Here is a 25076-nt window from a genome sequence, read left to right on the forward strand (position 1 = left end):
CACTGAAGCGTACGTATCCTGACATTGTAGGTTTCAAAGAGGAGTTAGTAGTCTGGTATGACTCGAACATGCAGAATTTCCTGAAAAAATAATACAAAATAAGTGAATGTTACAAATGTATTATTTGAGTGTATTTTGTTTGTTATTTTTGTACATTAAAAATGGTTTATGATAAATGCAGTATAAAACTAACCCACTAACCCACAAGCCAGGTCTTCATTGCTGCCAGGTCTGCTGTCTATTACAGTATGATGTTCTTGCATAGCACTAGCGAGTCATGGGTAGATTCAGGAAAGTTGGCATGCACACTGGAGATCTGGTAAACAAGCAACCTGAACATTGATGGAGTGAAAATTTGGATACACATGCTCACGGTTATGAGGTGGCACCAGTGCCACGTGGGTTCCATCTAAAGCACCAACAACTTGTGGAAGGCATCCCAAACCATATAAGTGTGCCTTGGTATTATTTGATGTTAGACTATCTGTAGGAAATTGAATGTAGCAATTCTTATGCTGAAGCATGAAATCCAACATTTGGAACAGATGAAAACGTTGGCTTTGACACCCAATTTGAGTCACTAGCAGTATATTGGAAAGAGCCACATGCACAAATATGTAAAACATACATTGTCTTCAAAATAAGAGGGATAACTGTTGCATTTATGAGTGCCGACATCAAATCTTTTTCCAACTGTTGGCCTAATGCTTTAATAGTCGTTCTGTTTAAATCAATTATTTTGTTATAAGTCTCTCTAGCACAAAAGAGCTTTGTACACGATTTCTCTACTTTGTCTTCTCCTTTGCAATGCAGTATGCACACCTCTAGAAACAATATAATTTGAATTCGTTTTTTTTTGTTTTAGACTTTGCACAAAATAACAAGTCGTATTCATCTTTTTTTTCCTCATTCACCTTAGGCTCCAGGTCTTTTCTGAGCCGATTTATTTTACATCCTCTCATTTCCGAATTCAGACCTTTACCAAGGGGGCCATTCCTCTCTCTCACACCATGCCCCAGAAATATGGGGGGGAGGGAAATGATACTCCCACACAGCTTCAAGAGCGGGGAAAAGGTATAATCATTGGACAAATCATCGACCATGGACCTATGCTCTGTTCCTCTTTAACCATTCAACAAAGGGCAACCAACATTTCTTAGCTCTTCTGATATGTCTTGACATATTCATTCTTGACGTGCACTCCAGCTCATCCAACCAGTCTGTATATGAAGGGGGTGTGTTACCTACCCATTTCTTACATAACTCTCTCCTAGCCAATAGCATAGTGTAAAATGGCAACTTCTGCAAACTGCTATTCACTCCTCCTCCTCCATCCATAACTCCAAAAATTACTAAGGGGAGACTTCTATTGACACTCTCCCCAATAACTTCCAAGATCGTTTCTATTACTTCTCGCCAGAAACAGTGTACTACTGGGCATTCCATGAACATATGTTTGTCTGTAGCTTTGGTGAGGCCACACTTTCCACATTTGCCCTCTTCTCCTTTCCTAATTTTTGACAATTTATATGGAGACATATAAGCCCTGTGTATTGAGAACAGATATTTATTTTATAACTGGCTGGCTGGTTTAACCACTGTGAATAAAACACACATAGAAGTTTGCCATATTTCTTCAATTGTACACCCGGCATACTACTCCCCCACAAGTCCTCTGCCAGCCTGTATTCTCCATCTGCCAACTCCATAATTTCCCAATACCATGTAGCCACTTCTTTTTTGGGGGGTAATCCCTGCATTATCTTCTCCTCCAACTGATTCTTCTGACCTATAATCATTTGACCCTTCGGTGCCCACCCGTTCATCTGCATATACTTTAATCTGGACACTTCCCCCTGTCTCCTCAGAGATTTTATCCCATAGGAGTAACCTGCCTTTCTTAAAGAGATCCCCCCAATACATAAATCCTACATTCTTAATTGGACTGGCCAATATATCCTCCAAACACTGTGGCGTACCTGGAGAGTCCCAAATGGGTGCCCAGTGGTTTTAATATCCTTCCTTAATTGTTCTCCGTATACTGTACCAAGTCTTTTCCATGTCTTGCAGCACTTTTAATCTTATTTTTTTGAAATATTGAGGATCACCATACTTAAACAGAAAGTGATTTGCTGCCCCCTTCACACCACCTAACATAGCTTTAAATATACAGCCAAGGTCTGTCAAGTCAGGTGAGAAGAAAAGCATCCTTGCATTCTTAAGCTGGAAAGCCCAAGCATAATATTGAAGGTCAGGCAGTGCAAGACCCCCCTTCTCCTTTCTTCTATCCAACTTCTTCCATGTTATTCTAACTCCTTTCTGTGCCCATATAAATGAGTTAATATCCTGCTGAATTTTAGCAAGTATCTTCTCCTCCATTTGCAGAGGAATTGTGTTAAACAAACAGCTAACCTTGAGCAAAATCACCATTTTACCCAGACTGACCCTTCCTAGAAGTGACAAGGGTAGGTGTATCCACACCTGCATCAGGTTATTACATTCTGACCGTACTTTTTTTAAGTTGACCATTGATATCAACTTAATGGCCTGTTCAATCTTTAAGCCCAAATATCTCATTTCAGTTTTTATTAGCACAATTTCCCTCTTCTCAATCCACACCATGATCTCTGTCTTCTCCGCATTAACATGATAGCCAGACATCTTCCCAAAATCAGCTGAAATCTCCAAAACTGACCGAAAAGTTATTTGTAGATCCGAAGTATAAATCAGCAAATCATCTGCGTGCAGTGGGACCTTTTTCTCCCGTCCACAGCATAGAAAAGGAGAAATCCTTTGGTCCTGTCTTAATCTCCTAGCAGAGGCTTCAATATATAGGTTAAACAATAGTGGAGATAGTGGGCAACCCTGCTCTCACACCTCTAGTTATTTCAAAAGAAGGAGTTAGCCTCCCATTAACAAGAACCCTAGCTGAAGGAGCCTGATAGAGAAGACCCACAGTCCTACAGAAGGTGTCACCAAATCCGTAATCACTTAGAATAGAGATTAGATAAGACCAGTTAACTCTATCAAATGCCTTCATAGCATCCAGTGTGATTATTGAGAGAGGGGAACCATAAGTTGCTGCCAAATCACTAGCATCTATTAAGTTGGATGTTAATTCGTAGATTTGCCTGCTTTTACGAAATCCTTTTTGATCCTTATGTAGGAGTCCAGCCACCACACCATTCATTCTATCTGCTAGCACTTTAGCAAACAACTTATAGTCACTGTTCAAAAGAGAAATGAGCCTATATGACTCACAGCTTGTCAGATTTTTACCTGGTTTTAAAACCAAAGTTATTACAGCATTATTCCACGATGCTGGTAGTGCCAACCCCTTCGCAAAAATCTCTCCAAACAAGAATGACATAACTGGGACTACAGATTCCCCCAATACCTCATATAGCTCTATTGGAATACCATCCAGCCCAGAAGCTTTACCTTCCTTACCTACTTTAGGTGCTGCCCTAATTTCCCCTTGTGAAATTTTTTAACTCATGAATATCTGCTTCTTTGCTGTTAATCTGGGGGTCTCATCTATACTCATCCAATTTCTCACCTCTTCTATTGTTACCGTCTTATCCTCCGTATAGAGTTCTGAGAAAAAACCTGAAAGGCCTTGCCTAAATCCATACTACTTGACCGTCTTTCCCCTGTTCGCTCACATCCAATCTCTTTGATAGTATTTTTAGTTTGTTCAGTTCTAGCTTTCCATGCCAGCAGTTTTTCCGCACTCTCACCATATTGAAAGTGGGCTAATTTACTGAATTCACATTTTTCCTTAGTCTCCACTGCAATACTTCCTCTAATTATAATTTCAACTGCTTCATCCTACCTGCCATTTTGTCTAAAGGATCTGCCCCATCTTTTATTGAATGCTCACATTGAGCCATCTCCAATCTATTTATTTCCTCTCTATACTTCTTATTTCTGAAACTAGAAAGGCTTATTATTTGACCTCTTATGAAGGCCTCATAAGCGTCCCACATCACATATAAAGGGGTAGATCCCAAATTAATTCTGAAAAACTCTTCGGTCTCCATACGTAACTATAACACCACATCCTCCTCCAAAAGCAGAGAACGGTCTAATGTCCATCTTCTCACCTCATTTTTTAAAATCTAGTTTCACTGTCAATATCACTGCTGAATGATCTGATTGATGTGCGGGCACATATACTATCTTATCAACCACCTCCGCTAATACTTGATCTATAAGAAAGTAGTCTATTCAGGAAGCATGGCCACACTTTTAATTTCTAAATGAAAAAACCTGCTGTCCCCCTATTTCAAATCTCCAGAGATCACACAGACCGAATTCTTTCATCCTGTTCTTAAAATAAGACGGTGATTTTGGCATAGCCGTTAACCTAGCTTTCAATGACTTGTCCAGATTGTTATCTATAATCACATTGAAGTCCCCTGCCATTATGACTAGATCAGAGAAATCCAAAAGGCAAGAAAACATCCTCCTCACTGGTCAATATCGTCATAATTTGGGCTGTTTACTAGGGTAAACTCGGTGTCACACAACTGAAGCTTGACTATAACCCACAGACCCAAATTATTGGGGGCTACCCCCAGTAAAGCTACTCTTATCTGTTGCTTAATCACAATGGCCAACCCCTTGGCGTTTAAATTATGGTCCATGCATATAAAGGATTGAACCCATTTTTGTGACTTGAACAATTCTGTGAATTCCCTTCCCGTCAAATGCGTTTCTTGCAGAATCATAATATGCGCTAGGGAGTCCTTCAAATATTGCAGAATTTTTCCCCTTCTGCCCTTAGTTCTCAACCCATTCATGTTCCATGTCATAATCTGAATCAAATTTCTATCTGCCCCTTGGTTTATATCAAATTTTCCCATTCATTTCTCTGTAACTATACCATCTATTGTATGTAAGGTGAAAGAAGATTTTTTTCTTTTTCTCCCTAATGCTCCCCACTCAGTGCTCCCCCCACTCCCTCTCCCTCTCCTGCTTGTGACCCTCCAACCCGTACCCATGGAGAAACCATCCCTATCTCCTTTTGGGCCAGATGGTATGCCCAAATTTTAAAGCGCCTCTGAGAGGGGGTGCCTGGTCGATAAAGATACACTCAACTATTAAACCTGTTTATTCCTATTCCTGATGGACTCTATTAGCTCATCTGCCGCTTTTTTATCCCTCAAATTATACATTTGTTATTACATATCAAACGCAAACCTTGCCCCATATTTAAACTTTGACGCCCAAGCCTGTGGACATCAAAATCCTGCCGTGTGCGTCATTTTCTGGATGCGGGAAACCGCGTTGCGTTAATGATATGCAAGGTAGGCGTTCCCGTTCAAAAAATGCCACAAACACCCATGCGCCGTATTTATGCTACCGCAGAAATATGATGCACGGCCGGTGGCGGAGTTGGAAAATGATGCACAGCCCGATTTGCATAAAAAATTAACACCTGGGTCAGGGCAGGTGTTAAAATGGGGCAAACACACCTGTATTTAATGAAACTACACAGAAGCAACAGCAGAGCAGCAAAAGGAAGACATGGAGGTGCTTCTCATCCAGCGTGCACGCAGCCGCAGAGCACAGGAACAACAACAGCAGCTTCCACAACACCAGCAGGGACCCCAAAGGCAACGCAGAAGGCAGGAGAGCTTATTCCGCACCAGGACAACCCTTCATGGCCTCAGGGAACATGACGTCATCCAGAGGTACAGGTTGAACTGGCAAGCCATTCAGCAGCTGCTGCGCAACATTGAGCCACAGTTGGCACCCAGCTTGCAGACACCCCGCATCATCCCACCAGAAACCAAGCTGCTAGCTGTACAACACATGTTGGCAAGTGGCTCCTTTCAAACCACTGGTGCCCTGGTTGCTGGGTTCTCACAGCCATCATTCTCCGCCTTCCTGCCCAAGATACCGGATGCCATCATCAGACTCACACCCCACCACATCTGCTTCCCAAAGACACAGCAGAAGCAGAAGGAGAACAAACAAGGGTTTTACCTCATTAATGGATTTCCACATGTCCTTGGTGCCATTGACTGCACATATGTACGCCTTGTGCCACCTGCTGCAACTGAACATCTATACCACAACAGGAAGCACACACACTCCATCAATGTGCAGGCCATTGTGGATCACCAGGGATTGATCACCAACATCGTGGCAAAGTATCCTGGGAGTGGACATGATTCATTCATCTTCCGTCAGTGTACCATCAATCAACACTTCCAGGATGGACGATATGGCAATGGACTACTTGTTGGTAAGTACAGAAACCTACTTATATACACACTGCACAGGAACCATCTAGGACAAACAACACATACACCACGACAGCGACATGTGAACAGGAACACACTGAGGTTGTGACACCGCTAGGCACGTTTGATATCCTCACCCAATGGGAGACACACCTAGGGACAAATGACAGTTCCAAATAAAAACTGATGCCATTCCACAGACACAAGGGAAAAATGTAAACAACACAATGACAAACACATGGTGCCAACTGGCATGACATCTGTGAAGATAAAACCCCAATAACACATCAATAACACCCAAACAAACACCCTTCCAGCCAAAACGTACTGTGTAAGGGGTGTGGAATGTTATCTGCTGCAGGCCAAACACTGTGACTCACATAGCATTATGATGACTACAATAAAGGTCACATGAAATCATTGAGGCCGTTCCAATATCTCACATCACTCCTGCTCTCACATTGCCCACTACCAAGAGGCAAGTGGACTGTGCGAAGAACACATCTTGATGCTACTATATGGAAGGTGCACATTCCTACACATATGCATTGTGACAAAGTAACACACACACAACAGATGTACTGCCATACGGACCTTCTGAAACTCAAACCGACAACCTCACAACCAAGTTAGCCAGCTGAACTAGACCATGTGCAGTAGTCTAGGTAGACGTTATAACGTGAGTCAACTTGCCAAGGGCAGAGAAATAGGTCTGCAGTGAACTTGCCACACATGTGAAATTAGTGAACAGTCAAATGTTAAGACGTCAATGATCACAACGCATGGAGAAGTTTGGCTAATTGTCACCTTGCAAAATGTAAGCGTCTCACTGATGTTTAAATTAATCCATTGCATATGTCTAAAGGTATGGGATGTCCAGGGTACGTAGATGCAAACGCGTTACCACCACTGTCAAATTCAATCTGTGTATGGAACTATTATCTCACCCCCAGTTAAGACACAGGGACACCTGTATCACAAGTCACAATGCTAGGGAGTACACACTGTACTGCAACTCCCAAAATATAATGCTGACAACCGATCAGCAGCCAAACACTCGTTCAGCCAAGGAAACAACCCAATGCTGATGGTACATCCTAGAAGCCTAGGAATCAACACAATAACACAAAAGAGTCACAGACAACACAAGACAACTACTGCCATGCAAGGTGATATTAATGGGGCAAGCTACATCAACATGATCTCAATCATTTTCTCTTTCATCTGATCAGGGCTATGGGATCCAGCCATGGATTATGACACCATTTGGCAACCCAAGCACTGCAGCAGAGCGTGTCTACAATGAGGCACATAGGAGGACAAGCACCATAGTCGAGAGGACCTTTGGCATCCTGAAGTCAAGATTCAGGTGCCTCAACATCACTGGTGGCAGCCTGCTATACTCACCAGAAATGGTCTGCAAGATCATTTTAACATGTGCCATCCTGCACAACATTTGTGGACGAAGGAACATTCCCCTATTAGAACCATAGCCACAAATGCCTGAAGAGGAGGAAGCGGAGAATGCTGGCCATCAACATGAGGGGGGCCAACCAAATACAGCTGCAGGATTGCGTAGGCGCCAACATTTTGTCAACAATTTCTTTTAAATCAACTCACCATCACCACTGTATTAACATATGTAAATAAACACCTATAATAATCACCCTATCATGGTCTGGGTAATCATTTTTGCTCACCTTTATCTCTGACTATCAGAATAAGAGTATAGCCGCATGGAGCATTGCTGATATACCGATCAGGACACAGAAATTTCCAAAGCAATTGTGATGCGTATAATTCAACAGTCACATTCACACACACTGTAAATGACATATATCCTGTACATTTCACCTTTGAAGGGCAATAGCAGAGGACCACACCTATTTCACACATACATGTTGGCAACATGATTCTTTGCAGCATATGGCACACAACTAAGACACCATCAGTCAATGATGGAACAAAATGCATCAACATGAGGCAGGGGATGTGCAATTGCAACAGTAACATTAATGTATGGCCACACCCTTGACAGCAGTAACTGTTACTTCACCTATCTTTGCAAGGACCATGTGTGACTAGAATTCCACATGAGCAGAACATAGAGAGCACAAGTGCCACACCTATGACAAGCATTGCGCAAATGACATTCCATGTACATGTCAGCCCATGTCCTAAGTCCGGACACATCCATGTTCCAGGTCTCACCCCACCCGTCTTAAGAGGTCCCTGGAATGGTAATATGTGTACCCAGATATTCCCTCCTCTACACACACACAGACTAACAATATTAATCCAGTGTGCTTCACCCTTTAGTATGGTATGTCATAGTCATTGTACATCTGTCTGCATGGACGTCAGGGTAAATAATGCACCGGCTTGTAGTTGCTAAGCTGTTCTCACCTGTAGTTTGCTTCCCATGTGAAAGGTACTGTTGGCCATTTGAACTCAAATCTCACCTACAGGACTTGTGAGAAAATGATGCAGACCAGCCATTTGAACATGCACTGCCCTTGCAGATGCTTGGAACAGCATAGAAGCTGCCATTGTTTTGATTACACTGTTATGCATTGCTAGAAAAATAAGCTGTGTAACACAGCCCTTGGGTTTATGTGTCACCTTCCCAAACACAGGACAAACACAGTTTTCCATGTCAACTGTCTTGTTCTTCCTCCGACCAGTCTTAGTCAGACCACTGAGTATGTACCTTGTGAAATTGCTGGATCCTGATTGACCCTGCATCCTGCAAGCCTGACTGGCACCTGTCTGTGCGTTACCCTAAAGGTTCCTTGTGGCTACATATGTATCATACTTGCTTTCCCAACCCTCACATTCCTCCTGGGGTATTTTGTCAGGTGGTTCTTCAATGCATACTCAAATAGGTTATTTAGCATAATCTGCTTATTTATCGTACCATAATTGGGAACTTGTCTCCAAATACCCAAATCATGGCCTATCCCTTGTCTGGGTCTCATGTATGCATGAGCGACAAAGTGTGACAGTGTACCATGGCCGTATGCAGGGATTCGGTATGGTGCCTCCAGCAGAACCAGCAACATCAGATAATGTGCATGAAAAGTCCACACATGTTAAGACCCTGATTCACATTGCTCACAACATATTGATGGGCCGTGCGTGATGAATAGCTGCAAGATTAATCAACACAGAGGCTATGATGTTCCCAAATGCAGTGGGAACTTTACATGCCAACCTGTGTACAAATGTTGTAATGACACCTGCCGATACAAGACTCCTGAGATGTGATCTCACTCAGCACACCAAGGTTGCCCTGTTGACAGTCTCATAATACGTCTGCAGTGACAGGGTGGGACTATCACCATGTGGGTTCTCAAATCCTCATTGGCTTTACTTCCATTGATCTCAGAAGGATACTCAGTAGATACAGGAATAGACGCCACTGACTCGTGACTAGACCTGGACGTAACTGTGACAACATAGACCCCTAAAAATATACAGGATTAACATTGGCCCACACACACAAACCAGACACCTCTGTGCAATTGATCACTGGAAATATGTGGCCACGTGCTGCTTGGTCTGCTGGTCTGCTACTGCCACAGGAGAGTTGTGGCTCTGTCATATGACCACAACTGTGGCGTGATATTACAAATGTGGTTCACCTTTGGCTCTCCGTGTCAATAACACGGTACCCACTTAGTCTGTACATGTGCCTGACTCATGGTGGGTCCACCAACAAGTGCCTAGGAAGAAGTATCGAAAATTCCAGGACATGTGATAGCCAAGTTTTGGCCCATTGACATGACCAAGCGTCTGCTATCTATCCGGTGCATGCTTTGTCATTTGTGGTGTTTACGTTACCCAGAAACTAGAAAGTGCACACAGCAGATGTTGCTACATGTATGACTAACACATGTCCTCTCTCATTTCCACACTGACTTGCATCTGAGGGTTGGACACATTGACTCCATATTCATAAAAGCATATTTGCAATAATGCATCTTGTGATGCTCACACAGTAGGTCAACAACAATATTAGTAGCCAATGCACACACATTGAGCCATAGGCATTGAGGTATTGTACTTATGTGCATCACCTTGCTATCCTCTCCTGACGCCAAACATACCCAATTTGTGCAATACATATATGTAGGCCACACGTTTGGCCAGCTATTGCATCAGTCAAGAGTGAAAATCCTGTACATGAAGTAGCGGATCAAGGTCCGCAGTAGTATGACGTGTCACATGTGCCCATACACTGTCATCACCAAAGTGGTTGCAATCAGCCTATCTCAGTATCGTCACAACTGTAAAATTACATTAAAATGGTAAAATGACCCAAACCCAGTTAATGCCTGAAAATGATGCACATGCTTCCAAAAATTACGCTTATGGACGAAAAATGACGCATAATGCCCTGAAACAACCATTGCCCCTGAGCTGTATCTCAGAAAATTGGTTTAGTGTAAAACTATTTCCAAACATATGGATGCGGGCTCAAATCTACTCATGTGCGTCAAAAAAAATGATGAGCAGACTGTATGTGTCAAAATATTTTGACGCATGATTATAAAAACGCCCGCCATTTTAGGCAGGAAGTGATGTAATAGGATATCCTGTTTACAGAATATGTACAGTGGGTGTACTTTCACTTTCACTTTGCAGTCTGTGATATTTCCTGACTGTGTGGCTGTGTCTCAATTTGTCTCTGTATATTTAGTGAATTTGTCTCCTGTGTGGTCTTTTTATTGACTTTTTGTGATTAAAAACATGTTGTAGTATCCTGTCTGAGTGTTTTTGTGCTCATTTGTGTTGTAAAGTATTGTCTTTGTTTTGCCGGGAGTCTGTTGTGGGTAGTGTTAGTTTGGGTATAGTTGGGCTGTGTTAGTTGTTTTTTTGAATTTTTCCTGTTCTACTTTCCCCCCTATTCTCCTTTGCTCCCCTTTATCCCCTATTTCTCTTTTGCTACAAATATGTTGGGTAGGCCTCGTCTTGGCAGGATGGGAGAGGAGGAGCTGGGTGGATTCATATGGCTGGTGTGCCTTTTCCTACCCCTAATGATTGAGGCAGGTGGGCCTGTGATACAGGGGTATCACACTGAGGCACGGAGGCTCTGGTGGGCAAAGGTGTTGCATCATCTGCAACGGATTTACAACACACCCAGAAACGACCACCAGCTAAAGCATCACTGGGCTGACCTTGTCTCCAGGGAGCAAGATCTGCTGGACCACCTGGGGATTGTGATTGGTGACCCTGTTGGTGAGTACAAATCATGTTAATGTGCATGTTTAAATGCTCTGTAGTGACATCAGCTGATTTTTACAATATCTGCCGGCAATGTTGTTGAGTGTGTGTAATGCTACTGAAACATACAGGGTCACATATCTACTTTGTTAAGGACCACAATTGCTAGCTGTTAGGAAGCAAGAGCTCCGCAAACTTACTGAATACATTTGCATTATGTAAGTTAGTGCCGCATTTGTGTCAAACAGCAACACAAATCAGGAGCCAATTAGGTATAGATATAGGCCACAGTTGCCTGTGAGGTATAGAAATTTCCAAATCATTACCATAATTTGTTGACACAACAGCTAGACTGACTTTCTAAACACAACATGAGGCTGAAAATGAGTGCAGGCTTCACGTCAATTGATGATAGCAATGTGGCCCGAACACATGTCTCATGTGTGTCTGGTGAGTGTGTGAGGAAACCAATCATGGAAATTCCAAAAATCTTAGGGATTATTTTCCCCCTCCTTCATTTCGGATACATGTCTGATCTGGATTTGGACACATAGGGAACAAGTTCTTGCTGCGCTCAGCTAACATCTTAGACTGGTATTTGGAGTTTGTAGTGCCACATTTCGATTAGGGACGGCTGGCCAAAGGTATGCACATGGGTTTATATCTCTGTGGTTGGTACAACTCATCATAGCTGGGTGACTTCAAATGAAGAAACTGTAACAACATGAGGGCTAACAACTGACCCTGCCCCTCTGTACATTGTACCTGTGTGTCATAAATATGTCATGGTCACAATAGCTGGTTGACTGGTAATGCAGTCCTCACGTAAAGTGCCTTTGGATGTCTCTCATGGAAACACATGATGAGACGAATACACTCCATGATTATGTCTGCTCACTAATGAAGGAGCATGTTTGCCAACACATGATAGTTAGGGCCACTACATGTGTGCAGATATGTGTGTATCACTCACTGGAGACCCATGGTATGTACATGTTAGCCATGCTATGTAGGATGCACTATCATCATGTCTGAGAGGCTTTACTTTCTGATGTAATCTTACACATAGTATTTGTCTTTGGAATTGTTGTACAGTGCACAGAAATTGAGCACATTTCTCCCTTCCATGCCTTACAAGTGGACCGGCACCCTACACTGTTGGCGAGGTGGCTCGATTCGAGGACCCAGACAACTCCAGTAAGTGTTGATGTGTCTGTTATGTGTTGTGTTTGCTGGTGATGTGTGATGGACTCCTGTGTGTTGGACACATAGCAAGGTGTGATGCGCTGGCCAATCATTCGTTTTGTTCCATGAGTGGAATATCATTTTATCACCATCTTTCAGTTGGCCCATCCTTATCCTATTGTCTTATTTAGGTATTCTAGGTCAGTCCTGTAGGCAGTGCAATGTGAATAGGGATGAGACATGTGGATAAAACTTGAATCAGAAAGAGTCACACTGGACCAAATTAGGGAATTAGTCAGCCAGTCAGAGCCAAATTCTCCCAGAATGGGGCTGCTAAATGCTTACCCACAGACTTCTGCTTCCCAATTCACTAATGTACTTATTAAACTGTAAGATAAAATTCCTAGCAGCATGTAGCTCCACATGTAGTGCTACGAGTATGTGGCACTTGAGTGCAGTGGCCTAGGTGTGCATGCAACTCATGGCCAGGGGTGTTCTTGCATCTCTGTGTTTGTTGTAAGTCATGGCTTACTGGTAGTAAATGATGTGGACAAAGGTCTGCATTTCCAAACATGAGTGGCAATGGGATTGGTCAAGGGTTAGCTGTCTCCTATTTGGAGATCCTCCTTACCTGTGGTGTGTGCTGAGCCAAACACATGTCCAGCTTTCCTAAGCTTCCTGGGTGTCCTTGTTGTTAGAAATTATTAGTTATTAGTCCACCCCTCCCAGACACAGGCATAGGTTTGTGACTAGTGTACCTAGGACTGATGATACAAGTTTGGTACCCAGACATGTAAATCAGTGAATCACTTGTCTGAACCTAGTATACACACTCATGTTTAGCACATGCTTACTATACTGGCAAGTCCATTTACAACTCGCAGATCATGTGGCCCTAGACTTCCATCCTGTACAATGACATTTGTAGCCCTGGCAGTAATGGAGGATGTGCAGCATGATTTTTAGCTGACAACTGGCAGAACAATGATGCCAAAATCATGGCTGTTGATACCCATCTTGTAGGGTTTGGATGTGCTATGTGTGATAGGACCTTTGTAGGCTGGCTTGCCATGTACTTCCTCAGGGACAATCAATGATCTGTAAGATGATATGAGCTGTTACAAGTACAATAGATGTATTGTCAGATTTACTTCTAGTGCCATTTCACACAATGCAGTACCTATAGTTAGATTTGCCTTAACAGCTGCAAATATGACACCCATCCAAGTCAGGGAGTTTCAACGGCGGGCAATGAGGTACCAACACATACTTCAAGTCGAGTGTGGGTACCGAAGATTGGCCCGCAGATATTGCAATGAACGAGCCTCCGGAGCCTGGAGGGCATTTCCACAAGGCGGACCTTCTTACTTACCACAACCACCACCAGCACCACCACCACTACCACCCAGGTGGCACCACCAGCAGCTGGGACTGTTGTGGGACCATCCACAGCAACTGCTCCTAGCCCAAGCACAGCACCACCTGCAGGGCAGCCCACAGCCATGGACACTACACAGCCCCATACTTCCTCGGCTGGCACCCAGAATACCCCTGCTGCAGCCATTGACCCTGCTGCTTTTGGACAAATGCAGCGAAAATTGGACCGTGTCCTTAGGAAGATGAGCCGACTGCAGCAGGAGGTGCGACAGGTCAACCGGCGGGTGCGTTCGATCAAGAGGACCCTCCGGAGGGCCAACCTGTAGATAATGAGACAAACATGATTCCCTCCCCTCCCTCCCCTCCCTCCTGTATTGCAGGTTCTTATACTTTGTGGGTTTAGGGGGCTTAGTGTTAGGTTAGTATAAGCTGTTAGTTTAGTTAGTGTTAGTGGGTGGGGGGTCCTGAATATTTCTAGTGTTTATTTGTACGTGTGTGGGTGGGTTGGCAATGTTGGGGTTCTTGTGTCTTTACAAAAAAAAAAAAAAAATATATATATATATATATATGTATATATATATATATATATATATATTTGTTTAGTATAGGTTAGTATCTGTTGTCCTCCATGTGTCCCGTCTCATAAGGAGGGTGGGGGGCTGATGTTTAGAACGTTTTGTTAAATGTGATAAGTAAGTTTAGCTTAGGTTAGTTAGGGACAGTTGTGGGTAATGCGTAGTTAGAGTAGATTAGGGTAGGTAAGGATTTTCCCAGAGTTTTCACTTCTGTTTTTACTGTTTAATAAATATGTAGTTAACCCTTTACAGTATGTGTCACATGCTTGTCGATCAGGGCCTTGGCATGAGTGTACAGTGTTTCTTTTGTATTACATTTTGTGTCCTATGCTGCAAACAAATCAAAACTGAGCTGTAACATTGGCAGCTACCCCAAAGCTACTTAGCTAAGATTCGGCCATTCATTGCAACCACCAATCACAGTTACTATGGATCCCAAAGTGTTTTCTTTTCGTAATGTATGTTTTCAATGTCACATACTGTACTTCCAGATATAGGATTGGGGACACTGTGTTATGTCTGACTGCAGTCTCATGTCCAAGGAAACCCTTATAACGTGAGTGGTAGTAAGCTCTCTTGTAGTATAGTGGACATAACTCACATAGATCATTTGTTACACTGTTCAGCATGATTATTTATTTGGATGTAAACTCATACACCTCCATTCATGCAGTTTGGTGAGTGTTCGCTTATATTTGTGGGCAATGTTACATATGTTAGTTTTGCATTGAAGAAACATTTTGAAGGCACTATTGTCTGGTTTTGACATCCCTTGAGGAAGCGTTACTCTGTCCAACTCAGCATTATGGTGTATAGTTTCTTTTTTCCTCAGAAATTACCCTCAGGAAGGGCAGAGTATGGTAGAATCCAGGCCACTGTGCATAGTTATCAGCCCTCATTAATTCAGGACAGTTGTAGTGACAATCTATGATATTTGACAGGAGGCAAAATTCACTGATCTACTGCACGGTTGATATGTCACATTACACAGAGACAAAGTGGTTGTGTAAGTGCTATTTATTGAAAAGTTCTGTAGTGCTATATGTACATTGTCCATGATTGGGAGTCTATTATAGTGACATCTTCCATTGTGATCCTGCACAAGTGCAAAAGGACATGTTATTGGACATGCTGGGGTGAAGTGTCAGACAGTGCAGAGGGACAGGACTTGCCAATGAGTTAGTGAGAGACAATCACTGAGCAGGCTGACAAGATAGAGAGTGGTTTGCAGAACAGTGCTTGAGTACAGTTGTTGCAAGACTGGCATGTTACAAAGCGCAGGACCTTGGTAATAGGTGGCCATGTGGCAGGGACTAGTGCTTCCGGGTACTTTAACGTGTGAAGGTGATCTGTTCCTGGTCTTCATCTTCTGATGTGTGTGTTGCCTCCTCTGCCCTTGGTGGTTGTGAGGGGGCAACACACACCTCAGTGTGTGTGTAGACGTGGAGTCAGACATCCCGGTAGTTGCTACCTGTGGGGGTCTTAAGGGCAGTACTGCTGCAAGGAGGATCTGCTGGTTTTTAAGAATATCAGCCACATCACGATGGTAGGCAGCCAGGTCAGCCCTGAGGGGTTCAATGTTGCATTTGTGCACGCATTGACAGGATTGCTGTTGTAGGTGTTGGGTCAACTGTATTACAGTTCTGCTGATTTCCTTCAGCCTTTTTTCAAGTTCCTGCAAGATAGTTGTTCGCCCTTGCATAGCTGCTGACGAACGCACCCCGTCTAGGCTGACTGCCATAGTTTGCATCCCCACCCGCACCTCCTTGGCCAGCTCCCGCTGTACTCCGACTACTGTTCTCTCAAAGCTGGTGCCAGTGTTGTCAGAGTCCTCAGCTGTATTGGAACTGGAAAGTCGTACAATTGGGGTGGTGGGTAGATCCTCTGCGATGGCTGCTGTATCTGTGCTCCTTCTTGTGACTGAAGGTGGGGCCTGGAGGGTTCCAAGGACCTCTTGGAGGGTCTGGTGGCTGATGTTTGTCAGCTCGTCATCCATGTCATCAGGGTAGTCCTGGACAGGCATATCCGCAGGAGATCCATCGTCCTCTGCAATGAAATACGGTACAATTAGTGTCTGTGTTGTGGCATTTGTGATGTGACATGCCTGCCTTGTGATGCTTTTCACATTGTGATCTTGGTTCCTGTTCATTGCTCCAGTCTTTCATATTAGCATTCTCCCAGGCCTATGCCCCACCTGCATGTCACATGTATTATGGTCAGTTTGTGGACTTGTCTGCATCATCTCCTCTAGGTGTTGGGTCTGGCCAAATATTGAATTGCCACCTTCTTGTCCTACTCAACCCTCCCCCTACTTCCATTCTCATGGCGAGGCCTTTCACTGGCTGTGGGTGCTCTGATGGCACTAGCAGCACACTTAACAATCTGGACCTGCCCCAGTCTCTGATCTTTCACATCCACCTATATGTAGTTGAAATGTAGCGTATGCTATGTATAGCATTGTTATGGCACGATATGGATGTCAGCATTGGTAATGTGTACTGCTGATGTTGGGGAATGTGTGGTACATTGGATTGCCCTGATAGTCGTAGCAGTATCTTATTTCCTTCTCTGACTGTGCAGGTGTATTTCAGTGACCAGTTACATGTGTCCTCCCTCTCAATGCTGTTGTCTGAGCAGTATGACATTTGGGATGTTGCATTGTGACCCAGGCACAGGATGGACCCTGACATATGCAGCATGGGTGTGACATTAGTGCTGTGTACCTCCTAATGTTGATGACATTTACTGATGTTTGCGGCAACTATGGGCATTCACATTTGACAGGACTGGAACATTTCCCTCTAATTTGGGTGTGTATGATCCATGGGGACGTTACTGCCATTGGCTACTTGACCAGCACACACAGCAGAGGTGGTAGTGCAACTGTTGTCAATGTTACATTCCAGTTGTCGGTATGGCTAGAGGCTCTTAATTGGGCCCTAGTTAACGTAGGGAGGATAGTGGCTGACGTGTGACGGGATGTCAGTTTTACGTTGTGCCCTTCCCTCCTGGCGTGGCTTTACTTTTGCAACATCGTTGGCATGGCAGCATACCCCTATGGAAAGGTTGTTGGTGTTGTGTAATGGTGTGCTCCAGGTTTTCTCAGAACGGGCCATGCCCCCGTGCCGTGCCCCTTTACCCATGCCACTCCATGTATACGATGACTTACATGCATTGTGCAGGAGGTTGCAGTTAACATTATTGCATTTTAATTCCCCATGCAATTTACCCTTCATGTGTGTTGTCTCCTGGTAGTCTGCGCTGTCCTGTCCTTGAATCCCTGTGACGATCTCCTCAGGGATGACGGCTGCCACCATCTCCTCCGTGTGGTCCAGGAGCTCCTGTGGTGCTGGACTCCCACCTCCAGTCTGCAGTGCTGCCTTCCTGTTCCTGGCCATCTTTTCCTTGGTCCTGCGCTTGCAGTCATGCCAGCGTTTCTTGCACTCAATGAGTGTTCTGCGTACTTCTGCCACACTGTTTATCTTGTCAACAATTTGTTGCCATATTGCCTCTCTCCTACTGATTGGCAACTTTGAGGTGACAAACAGTTGGTGCTGGTGTTCCGTCACCTCTTTCAGGAGAATTTCCTGCTCCTCTGCACTAAAGCGACACTTTCATTTCTTCTTCTCCCTGTTGTGGGTCTTGTGTGGGCCCTCCTGGCTGGTTCCTGGTCGGTTGTCATTTTCCTGGGGTCTGTACAGGCATCTGGGATCCATTTTGTCTCTTCTCTGCACAAATGGCTGTGTTTGCGGCGAGTTTTTACGCTATTGCGTCATAAAACGCTGCATATCCAGTTTATGGTGTCGTAAATCGCCTCACAGTCATTTCAAGCATAAATTTGACGCCCACACGGCGCACAGAAATGGCGTTAGCCGGGCGTAATATTTTTGATGCAAAACTGCATTGGCGCAGTTTTGTGGCAAAAAGTATAAATGCGGGCCTCAAACTCTTAAAGACCTCCAAACGTTTCCCTAACTCCCACTGTCTATTCAAAGTGCTCTTAGCAAGGTCTGACCTAACTTCAAAAGAGAAGCCTTTCCCTTTTAATTATTTTATTTTTAGAGCTTCTAGCAGAATTATCTCCTTTAGAGCATAAGTCTGAACGTTTATCAAGATTTTGCGTGTCTTCTTTTTACTAGGATCTCTCTTAAAAGGGTCTCTATGAATCCTCTGGATATCCCACACAATAGCCTCCTCGCTTTCTTCCAACTGCAATGCACCTTTAATAGGAGTGGCTATAAATGCCTTAATATCATCGTCTTCCACCCCCTCAGGAACATTCAAGATTCTTAGGTTATTCCTCCTTGCAGCATTCTCTAATCGTTCTAGCTTATCCATCATTTTTTGCTCATTAACTTTCAGCTGCCCAATTTCCTGCTTATTTTTGCTTATGTCTTCCTATAGTCCTTCTACTCTAACACCTGGGTTCGCTTGGCCAGCGCATCAATTTTTTTTTCCAATGTTTCAGAGGCCTCTCTAATATTTACTTGGTTTGCTTCGGGTACTGTGAAGTTTTTTTAAATCTCCTTGGACAGTGAAATAATCATTGTCTCTATAAGGATATTTGAGTGAGTAGCCCGAGTTTCCTCCCTCAACGAGGCCTTCCTTTGCTCCTGCGCCTCACTGTCCTTCTGCATCTCATCATTCCTTGTAAAGTCCCAGTATGTGAAACTAACTCGTCGTTTATCAATGGGCCATCTGAAAATTCGCCAAGTATGTTACCAGTATAATACTCTTTTTGGCTTCTCTCGCCACCTCCCCCTCCTCTCCTCTTCGCCTGCTCCACTATATCGGACTCTGCTTCCCTTGTAACAAGAGGAAGGGCTTCCTTGGCCGATGAACCCTCCATGGAGATACATGGCCTAGAGGGTTCACTGGGTCACCCCACCCAGGGAAGAACTCTAAAATATGACCTCAGTGAGGGAGTTATTCTTCTGGAGATAGGGGTCTTTCTAATCGATTTTTCTGCTTTCCCCATCTTAGTTTTATAATTTACTGCCCTCAGCCCAGATAGTGGTTAGATGTCATCATCCACTTGGACCGTTATTTGCTGCCATTGACCAACCAACACTGGGGAGGTTTTATCACTTCTTTCTCCCAGGCTCCTCCGATGACTGCTCTTACCTTCAGCAGTGCCTACGGCTTCTGCAGAACACTCCGTAATCCTGCCCCGGAGTGTCTATTTCCTCTTCGCTTCTTTCCGACTGTACCCTGCAAACGTGAGGCTTCAATTTTCGATTGTATTCGCAACTGACGTACAGAGTCTTCCTTCACTACCGCAGTCCCTCCTAGCTCGTCCACCACGCCACCTATGCTGCTTGTGCTGACGCTGTCACTGCCGCGGCTTCCTCGAAGGGGAAGATGGGCGACAGCCAAGCGGCTTCTCCGCAGCTCCAGGGCAACACACAACCAACCCGCAGCTCCTCCAATCCTGTTGCCGCTTTCCTTCAAACCACTGCAGGTAGGCCGACACATTCGTAATTTTCAGCTTCACCGATAACGCCCACCGGACACCCAACTCTCAGCGCTCTAGCGACCCGCCTCCATGCAGGACGCCATATTCTCCATCCAATACCTGGGCAGGTTTCTAACTGTTCTACCCTCTTTCTGGTTTAGTCATATTTATCTCTATTAAATATTCAAATTTCATAACTCATACTTTATGTGTATATGTTATCAGGCATAAAACTCATTTTTAAGTACTTTCAATGTGATTTCTCTGTACTTCAAGGTTGAGGAAAAGTAAACCTACAAATTATACAGAAATCATTGACTACTGACATTTAAATTCCTTTTAAAAAATAGGTTTTTACTACTCCTTTGTCTGCATTCAATTGCAATTTATTTTCTTCTTTCTACAAATGTTTACATTATAAATTTTATAAGAATGCCTTTAAATAACATTATGCACCAGTCATAGAAATTGTGGGTGCTTACACTACACTGTGTAAAGGATGACGGATACTTGCATCTATCTCATCAATTGCATCCAAAATATTGTCAAGCAAGAAAATGAGGACTGTACTACTGTATATATAATTTACCTGGTAAATGACTGACATGTTTGTACATGAAGACAGACTATAAACATCAGTATAGAGTGTATTTTTAGTCCATCATTAATTACTTTTTGGTGTTTTTGTTCAGTGGTGGACATTTTTTACCATTTGCTTTTACATGTAGATCGGAACAAGTGTCCTTCGCATACAGATACATGTATCCTTACAGCAATTTTATCACTTTCCTTCTACACTCCACAGCACAACACTCCTCAACCATTGCTGCTTTTTGGAATATACTGGATCACAGATCAAAAGACATGTGTGCGGTGTTCCCTGACTACCCTGTTGCTGCATGTTCTGGAGATGCCTACCCTGCATTGGCTAGCAACCTGAGGGCATGGAGCAGCTATAGGGGTATAAATAAGAACTTTAAAAACTATTAGTTTTTGCTTGAAGGAAAATTAAAAAATGTAATAATCTTTCACTTTGCCGGAGGTATGTGAGTTTAAAATTAGAGTAAAATATTTAATACAGCTTAAATTGTTTTTGTTCGTGTTTGATATAACATATCTTTATTTAGTTTAGCTCCAGTTATTCAGCTGTGGTAAGTCTAAAACTATAATTTAGTGTATTGTTTCTCAAACTACTGTTGTAAAAAACATTTTGCACAAATGTATTGCTACAATGTGTATGATGGCTTTAAATGATTTATTATGTAAAATGTAACAAAAATCAGCAGATCTAGAGACACATTGTTTTTTAAAAATCCATACATAAATAATAAATAATAATGTATATTGTGTTTTGTAATTTCTTAATGTAGAAATCAAAAATGCACATTCAACATACATTAAGATCGGTTTAAAATTATGAAAAAGGACTTTGTTCATTTTCAATAACTTGGAAAACCTAATAACTTTTTGGTTATGACAACTTAGTATAAATGTTTTTTTTTGTACATTTTAAAAACCTGCATATAAACCTATCCTGCCTAACACATTTGTGATTTACATTGTTATATTGCTGCATTTAATTAATTAAAAATAATAAGGGGACATTTAACCATTTCTTTCTTGGGGTTGTTTGTACTTGAGCAACATCTTAAATTTTAACTATGGCTGGAGACAGCAAGCTCTGCCTTATTCATATGAAACTGATGTCTAGGAAAGTTCAGAAGTGGTTCCCTGGAAATGTCAAATTTAAGCATGGCACTAGCTAGTGTGTGTGTGAATGACCCCCGGGCATGTCATAAACAACGTTTTATAAAATTGCCAGGACTAACATGAGTCAATTTATACATTCTATTAATTATGAAATACTTTGACCAAAATAGACTTAGGTGCTCATTTCGACTTTGGCGGTCTTTTCCTAAGACCGCCGAAGCCGGAGGTGCCAAAAGACTGCCATATTATGACATTGTGTCGATTTCTGCCTGATTTTGGGTGGAAATCTGACACCGTCTGCCTGGCCGACATCATAAAAGATATAATAGAGGAGGTTTCCACTGCCGCCACCGCCACACCAACAACACTCTGCCCGTAATACGGCACGGCAGTTTCGTGCACGGCGGTGCAGTGCCGGCGGTGGAAAGTGCAGGGACCCATCCTCTCCCGGACGACTGAATCAGGTGAGTTGATCATTCGAAGGGGGGTACGGTGGGAGTGGGGTGTTGTGTGAATGTGAGTGGTGTCTGCATGTGTGTATGAATGCGGGGGGAAGGTGTCTGTGTGTGTGTATAAATACGTGTACGTTTCTGTGAATGAGGGGGGTGAAGGGGGGTGTCTGTGTGTGTATGTGCGTGTATGTCGAGGGAGGTACAGGGGTGTTGTGTGTGTGTGAATCCATGTATTTTTGTGTGAATGCAGGGGTGTATGTCTAAATGTGTGCATGAAAGTGAATGTGTATGTCTGAGTGCGTGCATGCAAATGAATGTGTATGTCTGAGTGCGTGCATGCCAGTGGATATTTATGTCCGAGTGCGTGTGTGCAAGTGAATGGGTGTATCTGAGTGAGTGTTTGGCAGCGAGTTTGGGAGTGTGTGAGTGAATGCGTGGGTGAGTGGGCGTGCGTGAATTTAGGTGTGTGGTCATGTGGGGGGTGTCTGCCAGTGACAGGAATGGCGATTTCTGTCAAGGGTACATGGCCGCCAGCATTTTCGTGGCATTGCGACTGCCACGAAAATGCTGATGGTCTGCCAAGTCACAATGTTGATGGCGGTATCGAAGCTACCGTCGGGCCGGAGGAGCTCACCTTCCGGCCCGGCAGTACCACTGCCCTGGAGGTACAGGTGATGTTTCGGTGGTCTGGCTTCGTCCAAACCGCAAAAGTCATAATATGGCAGTGTTTACTGCCGGCCCAACGGCGGTAAAACCGCCACCCCGAGTCTAACGGTCCAAGGACTGCTAGACTCTAAATGAGGGCATTAGTTTCTGAGTGTTGTGACTGTGGAGGTCATTACGAGGTTGGAGGTCTTTAGACCACCAGCCACGTAGCGGCAGTCTACCTGCCACAGACCTGGTGGTAAAGCTGCTGCGTGATGAGTTAGGCGGTTTAGCTGCAGCCAAACCTCCACAATGCTGCCACTACTGCCAGGGCGGTCGGACCGTCGGGCCGAGGGTGAACACCTCCGGCACGGCGGCAGCTGTGAGACCGCCTGCGGTAATATGACCCAGCAGACCACCAGTGTTTGTGGAGGTGGTCGCACCTCCTCAAAAACCCTGGTGGTAACGCACCTGGTGACAGGAATCTCCATTCCTGTCACTGGCACCCTCACCCCCACGTCCACACACATGCACACACCCTCCCCCACTTCCACGCACATGCAAACACCCTCCCCCACTTCCACGCACATGCACGCACCCTCCCTCCATTCCCATGCACGCACCCTCTCCCTCACTTCCACACACATGCACGCACTCTCCGCACCCAACCGCACACAACCATACATACACCCCCACTCACACTCACTCATATGCACACCCATCCGCAATCACACACACCTCCACCCTCAACCGCATCCATTCATGCACTCCACATTCATGCACACACTCAGACACCATATCCATTCACGCACTAAGATACTCCCATTCGCACACATACACGCACCCAGACACCCAGTTTTGCACACATACACGCACCCAGACACCCCCATTCACACACATTCACGCACCCAGACACCCCCATTCGCACACATACATGCCCCCATTTGCACACATACACGCACACAATCCCTCATGCACCCAACACCCCTCCCCCTTTCGGAAAATCAACGTTCCTTTTCCAGCGAGATGGCTGTCCTGGAGGGGATGGGTCCTGGTGTTTTCCATCACCAGAACTGCGCTGCCGACAGGACTCCGCCATGCCATATTATGTATCGTAATACAGCAGGTGGAGTCTTCTTGGTGTGGTGGTGGAGCCGCCTCTCTTCCTCCATCGGCCAGGCCAATGGGGTAGGATTTCTGCCCGGAAATTGGCGGAAATCCTACCTAAGTCAAAATATGACAGTCTTCGGTCTGTTGGCAGCAGTGGCAGCCGCTTCAGTGGTCTTGGAAAAAGACCACCGAAGTCATAATGACCATTTGTGTGTGTATAACATTATATGAAAATCCTAATCTCTAATCACATCCAACATTCATATCAGGTGAATATACCCACCAAATGTCCAAACCCAGAAGTCTGATTTCTGCAAAGGTGGGTTTAGGAGAAATCAGACATTTGATACACAAGCAATGTTAATGGCCTTTCATATGTGTACCCAAATCATTTATATAATGGCGCCTCACCTGTCCAGTTAATTTTGACAATACCGCAAATTTAAACACAGCAATGTTTAAAAAAAAGACCCACTGTGATTTGAACATGCCTCCCTGTAGTGACAAAATGTGATTGCTGTCCAGGTGTCTGCTAACCTTTATCTATGACAGGGGAGTGTGCTTTGCTTTTCAGGGCCAAGCCCACAGGACATCCTGTCAAGAGAAGAAAAATTCCTCAACACACACAAGGCCTTTGTCCATCTCAGGGGGCTGTTTCAACACTTCATCAAGGGGCATGATCAGCTGACAGGTGACAGTACGACTTCTTGTAAATGGGACCACTGCAATTTTAGGCAGAGGAAAGGTAGCTGTGTAAATGTTGAATTTACCCCATAGCATTTGTTGGGAGATGAACACAATTTTAATGTATTTATAATGACAATCTTTAAGGTGTCTTTCAATAACAGTTGTGGAACAGAACATAATAATGTTAAATATGAGAATGTACCCGCAGTTTTTCCTATGCATATGCATCAGCCAGCCTTGCTACAGAGACAATAGCTTTTGTACTTTTACCAATGTAATGACATGCATATCATTCACGTTTTACATGTATTATGCTACAATAGCATATACCTTACCTTAGGGGAAAAAAGGTTTTTTTCTGCGTAACTTTTAAGCTCATGTCAGTAAGCTTTTAAACAGT

The sequence above is a fragment of the Pleurodeles waltl genome, chromosome 1_1 (genome assembly GCF_031143425.1).
Source record: "Pleurodeles waltl isolate 20211129_DDA chromosome 1_1, aPleWal1.hap1.20221129, whole genome shotgun sequence".
In the NCBI taxonomy this organism is placed as follows: domain Eukaryota; kingdom Metazoa; phylum Chordata; class Amphibia; order Caudata; family Salamandridae; genus Pleurodeles; species Pleurodeles waltl.